Raw genomic sequence first — 11,624 nt, forward strand, 5'->3', positions numbered from 1 at the left:
AGAAAAAGTTCAACTGACAAGTGGTATTGTGTGTGAAAACAAATGCACAATAATATAATATTATTAAGCAATTTTGTCCATTTGTTTGTTCTATTAAATATCGCGAAATTAATTTTCAATAACAATGAAAATAAAAACGTTTATGAATACACCCGAGTCTATGTCTTACCTTCAAAGGTAAATAATCGTTGTCAATTTAGTTTTATTTTTTAAATTTTTTTTTCAGTTTATTTTTTTTTTAAGATTTGCGACCCACATCAAGTTGCAATAAATAATTAAGTACCCTGGCGCGTAACACCCCTGTACACATACAACATACGTATATAGGTATAGTTTAAACGTTGGACGGCGTATTCGCTGTCGGAAACGGTTCCGAAATCGTATGCGTCTGACCGTTTCGCCGCAGACCACCACCCACCTTACGCACCCACCACAAGCGCGCATCGACACCGGAAGAATCACTCCGAAACAATTTGCGGCGGTCGTCTCGCATCGAGATGGGTTCCTCTCTCTCTCTGCATTATATTATATTATATATATATATATGTATATAGTATACATAGTGTATATATATAATATATATTGTATAGTGTGTGTGTTTGCGTATGTATATATGCACTATACATATATGTATGCCTGTACTATAATATATATACATTAGGTACGGGAAAAAAAATCATCCGGCAGCAGCAGTACAATAAAACAGGCTCGTCCATTGGGATTTGCCAAATTCGTTATTAAAGGGAGCCGAGACTTGCGGGGCAATAACGTTTTACCGGAGTCTATACATATACTCTATATCTCTCTCCCTCTCACACACACACACACACACAATACACCGCACACCCGTTAAATTGCAAACGAACGGCTGACCGACCGCGCAAGACGAAGAGAACGGCGTTTTATTCGATTCCTTTTCGCGGGCGGATATCTTCCGAGGCCGAGGGCTTAGCAGAGGTCGTATTCGGAAGGATAACAGCCGCTTTTTTTTTTTTTTTTTTACCGAAGAACGATTTTCCAAACACACCCCCCCCCCCCCCCCGGTCACAAATGCATGCCGCGCAAATATATATACTTACGGAGTATTATCGTATACGTGCGCGTATATATATATAACAAATAATCGTAAAAATTATCGTCGTGAAATTTCACTTCCACATAATAGCTGCAGGGACTTGCATCAGCCCATTATTATCGTATATAGGTACCTGTAATACGCATCGAGTTCGTAATGTACAGGGTGATGTGTTTTTTACAGTCGTCGTATACAGTCGTGTTAAATGTAATCATAATATATATTATGACTTATCACAGCTGATTTCTACACAATAATAATAATAATATTTCAATCGCGAAAACACGTCTTGGACAGTACGATAATAACATAATAATAATACATTATCAGTTACGACCGTATATACTATATAGTGTAGGTGCCTAACTCCTGACCATGAGATACTAATACGTTGTCCGCACGAAAATAAAAAAATCACCCTGTATACGTCTGCAACGCTCTAATAGTATTTGAACTGTATTTTCGGATTAGATCTGCGGATTCGCGTGAATCGAATACACTGTAAATAAAATATAAACGCTTAACACCATTTAACCGTATACGATGTACAATATAATTATACGGAAAGCACGTATGATATCTTCTGTTTTTTATTGGACTGTTTATCGTAGAACGCCATTACAGTAATGACGTTTTGTAAATTATATGAGTAATTTCATATAAATCGTTTTCTAGTGTTCAATACATACACTGTTGTATTTAAATGATAATTATTATTTAAAAAAAATAATAATAATAATAATAGGTATTTGTTTATTGTAAGAATTCATTTTATGGTTAGTCTAATAAATACTATCGATGGTGCCTGATTATTACCATACATAATACATTTGGTTATAAATAAAAAGCAATCGATTTTGTATTAGGTAAATCCCGAGTATTTTTTTTTTTTGTACTTGAATGCTTTTTATGTGGTTGTAATATATTTTATCAGCTTGTTAAATACAAAATATAATAATTATCTTTTTATACAATTCCAATAATCCACCATAAAATCTAACACCACCACAAAAATAGTGTAAAATATTACGTTAGGTTTCCTGTGCATAATATGAAAATGGTATACTATAATATAATTCATTTTCACTTTCGTTAAAAACAAAAATTGATTGATTAGTATATCATCAAATATTTAACATTGCATCAAGCATTGTTATTTTGTTTTTACTATTACTAATACAATTGGTGTATAAACGTGTAATGTTTACTACTTATTACTTAACCATTGTACCAGCAACAAGTAGGTACAATAAAGTAAATATTTTATAACGTAGGTATATTGTATATTTTATCGTCCGATAAAAATATGGTTGCACATGTGTGCAAGTGGAAACCTCTAGGCGGTGCAGACATAACATATATATACACAAAGGTTGAAATTATGGAGAGAATAAGAGATGAACGAACAGTTGCGACTTGCACCTCGTGTGAAATATTTTAGTATTTTACATTTTATAATAATAATTGTGTAATAATTACATGTTATTTTGTTAATAACTTCATAAACACGTTTAATTCACGTATTGTACACATTTCTCATATGAGTAATTGTAGAGATTAATATCGTTTTGTGTTTTATACAAAGTTTAAATAAGATATAAAAACGGGAAAACGTGCTCGAACAAACCGATACAGAAAAAGATAATTATATTATACACTTAATCTTACCAAGTTATTTCTTGAATATTTTGTTATTTTAACCGCCACACGCATTGCACAAAATGTTCACGAGCCGTCTTCGCAGTATAAAAAAGTGTTTTGCGAAATTAAAAGAAAACCCTTACTGTAAAACTAATATACATACATATATACATTTATATGTGTATTGCGTATAATATATATGTGTAATGTTAATATATAATAGTAATATTTATGTAGGCATATGAAGCTTCCTCGTTTGGTTTTGAATGTATATGAAAAAGTTTTGTTTAGAAATGTGGTCACGCGAATTATATTTTTTAGGTTTAATATTAAAACATACCCTGCTCGTCCTTAAACGAATACTAATTTACGCAAGCAGATATTCGATACAACAGGAGTTATTAAAAGAACAGAAAACCACATATTATGGGGGAAGTCACATCGTTGGAATATACATCAGCGAGGTATGGTATGTATAATATACAACAGTAACTGGTCACCTGCACCACCACCACATCTGTTTCGCTCCCATTATTATAATAATAATAATAATAACAATAATATAAAGTTATTGTTTGAGCTGACCGTCAAAAATCAATATAATATTATTATACACACGACGGTAATATTTGGACAATAGAACTTGGAAAAAAAATATACATTATAGTATAGTAATAATATGTATAATGTATATGCACCAGGCACGTACCGGTATTCACTTCCGTCTTTATTTATTTATTTTTTTATTTTGGTTTATATAATATAAAAAGGAGAGTGCTCATATTAATATTTATCACTATTTTGATCCGTGGTTTTTAATGGGTTTTAAATAAACCGTTTTTATCCGTGGAAAAATTCTATTGTATATTTACGCTCTAAATATGTTTTTAATTTTCACCTACCCAATATTATATTTATTAAAAAAATAATAATCATAATAAGAATTTAAATAATTTGTACCGCTTCATTAATTATTCATAGGTAAACTTCGTGATAATGCCTAGAGCCTTGAATTTCATATCATAATATGTATATACACATATTACATTTATATTTATATATATTGTTATATACACACAGTGTATAATAAAATTATGTACTTGCATAATGCGCGTATATACTTACAAGTACTTAATGAAACAAGAAAACTGAAGAAGTAACAAAGTTGTGATAATTTCCCTTGATAATCATGGGAATTGTTCCGTACAAGCGACACAAGTGTAATTTAAATTTGCATATGCCAGAATCCTTACTTAGTATAATATCTGTCACATCAGAAATATTAAGAAGGAAATGGTCCAAACGAATGTAATAATACTAAAGTATAAACAAATACCATAATGGCTATAAGTTAATAAGTAAGTATTAAGTGTTGTTGTTGTTACTTTTTGTTTATATCCGCGAGTTGTACCAATATTATTGACGTTCAATAACGAAAAACAAACTGCAAGATAAATACTTTGAATTTTATTTTTACGATTAATATTCGTTGGTCCATTCTGTGTAAGTACAACTGTTAATATTATTATGTACATCGCCATCTTCGAGCCCATGTAATTGAAATCATTGAAATCATAGGCGCAAATAGGTGGGGATCTGGGAGGGGCCTAGTCCCCTAGAACTTCTATAGTCCCCTCGAAAACTAATGATTTCACTACTATAATTTAAAAAAATCATAAGAGTATCAAGTATAGACCTGAGCTACAGCCCCCCCAAATTGCAAACACTACGCTTATGAGTGAAATACCTTATCATTCACAGAGTTGCAATCTTATACCGATTGCGTTATGGGTTTTTTTATATTTCCTTTCGGTGAGTTTATACAATAGAAATTAGAAAACATAACTTCTTTTTTTACATTTTTTTTTTTATTTTAATGTTTTTCTTTCTTTTCACCTGTACATTTTCACCCGCACATCCATAACTTATTATCATCACGTATATATTTTCAAAGTTTCATACAAAAATGAAAAAAAAAATGAATAAAAAAAAACCAAAGTTTTTCCGTCGTAAAAGTTACTCTGCAGGTGTATAAATATATAAAATAAAAGACGAAAAAAAAACACACTGTGGTTACAGTCGCGCCACTGCCACTACCAGTCGGCATATAGACATGTATAATATATATATATATATATATATATATATATATATATATATATAGACAGACGAGAGACGATGACGGCGGGTGGGAGAGAGAGAGAGTGAGAAAGAGATGGTTGGCGGAGTGGTGTGCGCGGCGGTGGTCCGTAGTCCACTGGGTGCGGTGCGTTGTACCGATCTGGCGTGGAGGCTGTGGAGGTGGCGCCGGTGGAGGTCGGTGCAGGCGGGTGTATAGGGAAAAGATTTACAGTCGTTATTCATTAGCACGCCGGCGTCAAAAGTTGGCAACAATTACAACGGTACCACCGCCGACTCTCGGCGGGCGGGCGGCTGGGCTCGGCAAAGGCTGGCGCGCGCGTTTTAGGACGTCGTAACTCAAAGGTCCCGCGTGTAATTCGACCCGCGTATACGAGTGCGTGCGTGCTTTCATGTGGATACGGCGAAGAGAAAGAGAAGAATAGTAGCCAGATTTACCGTGTTGGCGGGTGGGTTGGTGGGTGGGTGCGTGGATGGCAAGAGGTACTTTCTGGAAGGAAGTGACGGCGACGGCCAACCCCCCCCCTCCCTCCGCCCCCACACACACACATTGTATACCTAAATCGTCGTGTTGTTTTCTTTCTTTTTTTTTACACCTGTTATTGTACTTTTTTTCATGAAACGCTTTGGTTTTTTAGACTCTGAGCGGTGCTTTTAATAACTATGTCTATCCCGTGTACAATGTGCATACACGGTTTTTGTCGCTTCACAATAGAAGTCCGTGGAATTGGCACGACCTTCTGAAAACCTCCCAACTGTATTATCCCACGCGGACTTGTTGGACATTTGCACTATAATAGAATTTCGTTGGTTAAATAAAGTAAAGATGACAAGTAAACATGGCGAGCACGATTGTGGTTGTTCGATTATAAAAATGATTTCAGCGATCCAATATAAACAAATTATTTATAATAATATAACATACATGTTACAATTAAAATATTGTTTAACAATGTTTTACTGCAATAGAAAATATTGAAGCAATTCGTTGAACACGAATCCTTGTTCGTTTTCTGTGAAACAAAGCAGGGACTGGAGCCTTGATGATTTTTACGGTTCCGGTTTCTATTCGGTTCCCAGTAAAATTAAAATTTCAGTTTCGGTTCCCAGAAAAACTAACATTTAGGTTTCGATTTATTTTCGGTTCTTAAAAAAGAAAAAAATTGTTTCTTGATTTAGTTTTTTACTTATGGAAAAATTTTTTCAAGTAAAAGTATCGGTTCTGGTAAGGTTTCGGTTTTTAAACTAATTTAAATAAGGGTTCTGGTAAGGTTCCGGTATTAAAATTAATTTAAATAAGGGTTTCGGTGTGGTTTCGGTTCCCAATATGCAAAGGGTTTTGGTTACAAAACCGGTTCTTTTAGATGAGATTCCAGTCCCTGAAACAGAGCTTAGGTCACTTCGGGCCTGGTTCAGCTAACAAGATTTAGGCTCTAATAAAGTTAGTTGGCGAAACTAATTTATTGTAATATTAAGTATATAAAAAAAAATTGTTCTCTTAGTTATGAAAAAGTAGCCAGTGGGTAGATATTACAAGTATTTTTAATACATTAACTTATCTAATATAAAATGTAGTCTGGTTCATTATATAGAAGTATATTATAGTCATACATTTTATAAATTATTGATTAATTTATTAATTAATGTATTAAAGTATGACTCCGAAAAGCCATAATACGAATAAATAATTATGTAAGTAAAAATCGTTATTTTTGAAAAAAATACCATACCACCTTCTCACCTAAATTGAATAATTATTAATAAATTGACTATACTTAGAAATTATATTTTTTTCGAGTTCAAGTTCTCAGTTTTTCATAGTTAATAATAAATTACCCAACTAAATTAAATATCCTGATATTTAAAATAGTATTAAATGTATAATGTAATATTATAAGATCCTTAATGAGTGTTATTGATTACGCAAATCAACATTTTAAATTGTGTATTGTAATATTATTCATTCATGATGTTCCTTGAATTTAATTAAATAACAATCCAGTGTTATGAAAATTGTATCGATGTAGCCTAATTGTATTTATAACGTAACAAAAACCGACGTACTGGTGGATTAAAATGAAAAAATGTCAAAGAGCTAGGTCGTAATCGGGTGAATTTAATTGCTCTCTCTGAATATTACGCAAGGTTTGGGTTTTTCTTTAAAATCTCTATTCTTCTAGGCGTAGAACAAAAACACGTGCGTACCTTCGTACCTACCAGTCCATACTTTCTTTTATCCAATTTTTTTTAACAAATACAATGAAACATTATATTGTACTTTCTTACAGGATACAAATACAAACAACTATATCGCGATGAAAATCAAATTTGTCGGGAATATCCTCAAATTACGTTGTTGGTATAAATTTAAAAAACATCAATTTGTCGATATCCATTTTACAAAACAAAAAATGTATAACAATTTAATGAATTCGGGGTATTATTTTCTGTTTTTCTTTTCCATTCTAGTTCCCATATAAATAGGATTTACCTTAACATGTATACATAGACCTCTTTATATCTTACAAAATGTAAAACAATAAAATATACTTCTCGCACAAACATCAAAAAGTAAATATTATTCGATCGTCTATTTGTTCTACGCTTACAATTCAATCATAAACATTACATATACAACAGCTGTTGTAGTTTTACAAGCATTTTCCTTTTTATTTTCGTATAAATTAACTTTTTTCTGTGCTTGGGGAGCGTTGTACTTTCACGGCCTATTGATCAATTTTGTCCCGTATGATGACCTATGCCCCGCGACGCTTTTTATAGTGAAAATATAGTTTATGTACGATTTGTGCGTTACTCGGCTTATTCGTGCATTAATGACCGGTATTATTACCTATAGTATATTATATTAGTGGCGGCAGTGGCGCTTTCGAAATAATTAGGTAATCGTTTGTTTGGACGCTGCTAAGAAGTTAAAAATGTAAAGTATGTATAATAATCGATAATAATAATAATAAAAATATTGGCAGCCTGGTGTGGCAGTGGCACGGTGGTTAGTCACAGTCTTTAATGTCCTCTGAGGTCAAGCATCGGCTGTTGTAACTATCTCCCATGCAGATATGTGACTGCCCGTGTTTTTAGTATTTACAAATACTCGCCCCCATATATAAGTGTTTATATATGCATTATATATACACTAACCGTACGCCCATATACAGTAAAACCTGCTAAAAAGATACAGTTGAAGCCTTAAAAAATATTAAATAATTTCATGGGACACTCCGCTAGATGATAAATTTAAACTCGCATTACTTATAAATTTAATGTGCACACGTAAAGCAATGATTTATTTTATAACATACTTAATCACTATTCGTGTATACAAAAAAAAATGTTTAGACACGATACGTTTGAGAATTATTAATGATTTTTTACAGCCAGAAGGATTTAATCGTGTTTTTTTCACTTTATACCAGATGACTGATAAAGTCGAAAATTTAAGATTGCGGCAAGTGAGTATACATATAATAATGCAGGTAAACTGCTGTGTGACAACATTTAGAGTCTAAATTTTAGACGATATGACCCAAACCACGGTCAGCCCGACAAAACGATTTCCCATCTGTTTTCTGATGATTTTAAAATGTAGGGGAGACCAGGGCAAAGTTCATAGGTTAACTTTATGTGTCAAAAAATGGTGTCCAAACTATTATTTTAAGAACTATTTTTAATATAATCATAAATTGACTTCTCAAATTCATTATTAAACCATTTAAAAAAATTAATAAGCACTCAATTAATAAAAAAATTAAAAATTTTAAAAAAATGGAATTTTATTCACTTTGCCCGGATACCAGGGCAAAGTGAAAACATATGCTGGGCAAAGTGGTAAACAGTGGGATAAATAAATAATTTATGTTACTCAATCTAATAATTGTATAACATGAATGCGAACACATATTAATAAATTTACTCACATTAAAAAAACAACATTTTTAAATATTATATTTAATTTTTCATAATCATAAAAAACATAAAATATAAAATTCTTCTTGGTAAAATAAAAACAAAATAAAAAATTATCTTTTCATATTACAATATAAACACGAAATATGACATTTTCAGATATTCTTCATCAAATAAAAATAAAATATTTCCTAAAAAAATGATATTTCCACTTTGCCCAGATTGATTTTTTCTTAAATAAACATTATTTTTTTTAAGTATACGTGATTTAGGAACTTGTGTTTAATAACTATATAAACTTAATATAATTATGAACATAATAAACTAAGTTTAAAAAAGTTTATTTATAAATATTATTTAAAAAACCTTAAATTCTTATCATGTATTTTTTTAAGAAATTTAACTATTTTCGTATAAACGCTTTTATGGTGAATGTAAGCTAGTGAATGATACTAAATCATCATCCCAGCAAATACAATACACATTGATGCCAACTTATATGCTCATTATTATTTAATCACCAATATTCAAAAAGTTATTAACATTATTCACTTTGCCCAGCTATCCGCTTTACCCTGGTCTCCCCTACAATGCACATTACATGTTTTATTCACAAGTTCCTTGTACGAATAGTCCAAATATCAAAAATTCCACATGTCTCTATAGAGACTATAGTACGCATATTTTCTAGACATAAATAATTATTTTATCATTGGTTCGGAAAATCCAAGTAAAACCTTCGTAAATATTTAGTCGTAAGAGTGTGCGACACATAAATATTACGAAATATTGTGAATATATTATCGTAGTCATGTACCTTACGCTTATCGTTTATGATTACTAAAAGGCTGGTGATATGATATAATACAGTGTTATTGAGTTAGGCACTATAAATTCGGGTTTAGGTTCAAGTTCGGTTTTATTTGCGCAAAGTGGCTCGTACAGATCTGATTTGCGCAATTATATTATGATCGAGTGAGCGAATATTTGAACAACAATTTTTATTTGTACAATTGACGCGAATTCTGTCACTGCCTGAAAACAAAACTGTGACTGTCACAAACGAAGACGGATATTTGAACGTTTAAACTGTTATTTTATGTTTGTACAAGTGCTATGGTGTGAACCACCAGTACATTATATTTCATATTTAATTTTCATATAAATTTATTATACTAATTGTAGTATATCCAAGACGTGTATAGTGTTACGTTCGTTAAGTATTATTACGGAGGCTCAACACATAATATAATATCTGTTTTTTATTACTTTTCAAAATGTACAGTACAATGCTTCGGGGCGGTAGGCAGTTATGATACCAGTGTCGAAGCGGTCTCGTTTTTCACATAGTCCGCGTATCGTTATACTTGCAGATCATCGGTAAAGTATAGAACATATTATTAAACTATTTTAATAAACGTTAAAATTTGTATTCGGTAAGTATAACTAAAAATATCGTCTTATCTAATTTAACATCAACTTTTTCTCACATTTTCTGTTTGGTATTAACCCGTCACTAATTTCACGAAACACGATTGTGAGCGACGACGGTTTGTCAGCCTAGGATATTTTAAATTATATTTATATTATCATTATTAATATGGTATCCGGTAAGTTGAATTAATATTATTTCCATATTATCATATTTCAATATGTGTACATAATAATATACTTGAGATTACTTGAGATGTTTTAAGTATAGGTTAGGTTTTTAAAATTAATTAATTAAGATTAATTAAATCTTAATTAAGATTGTTATTTTTAGTTATTTAATATGTAATTTCGTCCAAATTTAATCTTAAAATATCTATAGAAAACAACTGTGCTTACATTTTTTGATTTTTTGGTTACAGAATCAACTAATTACGTAGAAACTATTTTTAGTTTTTAATTATTAGCAATAAAATAGTTGAATATATTTTTCAAAAAAAAAACTAAAAAAAGTTTAAATTTGAAATGCCCTTAAATATATCAAAATGATTTAAACAGAACTGAGATATAGAAAATGATAAAATAAACATCAGGTGTAAATTTCAAGTATCTGCGGTTATTAGTTTATGAACAATAACTAAATGAGAAAATTGTTGTATGAGAATTTGTTATTTTACTCGTGAATATCCAATGTCTAACTTCAAACAGTTCAAACGCTCGTAAAAATTTATGTCGAGTTTCCGGTTAAGTTTTATGTTAAGTGTAGGAACACTTAAGGGGAATTTCATATTACAAAAATGTTAACGAATTTATATTTCGAAATGATTTTTATTGTTCCCTGCGCTTATGAAAAATTGAAAACTACTGGGAATTTTAAATTTTGACCTCCAAATGCACTAACTAGATTTACTTTTCCTTGTTGCGTATATTGTTTCAAATGTATATTATAAGAAAGTAAAGAGGTTAGCTATGAAGATCATTGCCAGTGTTGTGTTTTATCTAGATAAATTATCTAGATGGGTATATTTTTATCTTTTATCTTATACAGATAAATGGGAAATATGTTATCTAAGCTATTATCTAAGATAAATAATTAAAACATCTAGATAAATTTATCTAGATAAAATTTAATTTTTAAATATTTATATTATAAATTATAATTAATGTTAATTAGGTATTTTATATATTCTGATTACAAAATAGTAAATTTATATTTAAACATTATAATTTATAATTTATAAATATATCTAAATATATTTTTCATTCTTAAATTATTAGATATTTCATGTTCATATTTTAAATGTTTTGAAACTTTAATTCCACTTTCTAATTTTGAGAGAAGTTCGTCGAATGACTTGATGGACATACACAGAAAATAATTAAAAAATTTATTTTCATTGTCTCTTAAATCCCC

The 11,624-nt window shown here is 30.6% G+C and overlaps 1 long non-coding RNA gene across 1 annotated transcript in view; it reads left to right on the forward strand.

Annotated features, from left to right (window-relative positions):
* Nucleotides 1-9,154: 9,154 nt before the first annotated feature.
* LOC107884017 overlaps nucleotides 9,155-11,624 on the forward strand; it is an 85,643-nt gene continuing 83,173 nt past the window's right edge. Inside the window, exon 1 of the long non-coding RNA XR_003839487.1 lies at nucleotides 9,155-10,159. This is a non-coding gene — a long non-coding RNA (uncharacterized LOC107884017). The remainder of the gene's footprint in view (nucleotides 10,160-11,624) is intronic.

This window comes from Acyrthosiphon pisum, chromosome A2 (assembly GCF_005508785.2).
Source record: "Acyrthosiphon pisum isolate AL4f chromosome A2, pea_aphid_22Mar2018_4r6ur, whole genome shotgun sequence".
NCBI lineage: Eukaryota > Metazoa > Arthropoda > Insecta > Hemiptera > Aphididae > Acyrthosiphon > Acyrthosiphon pisum.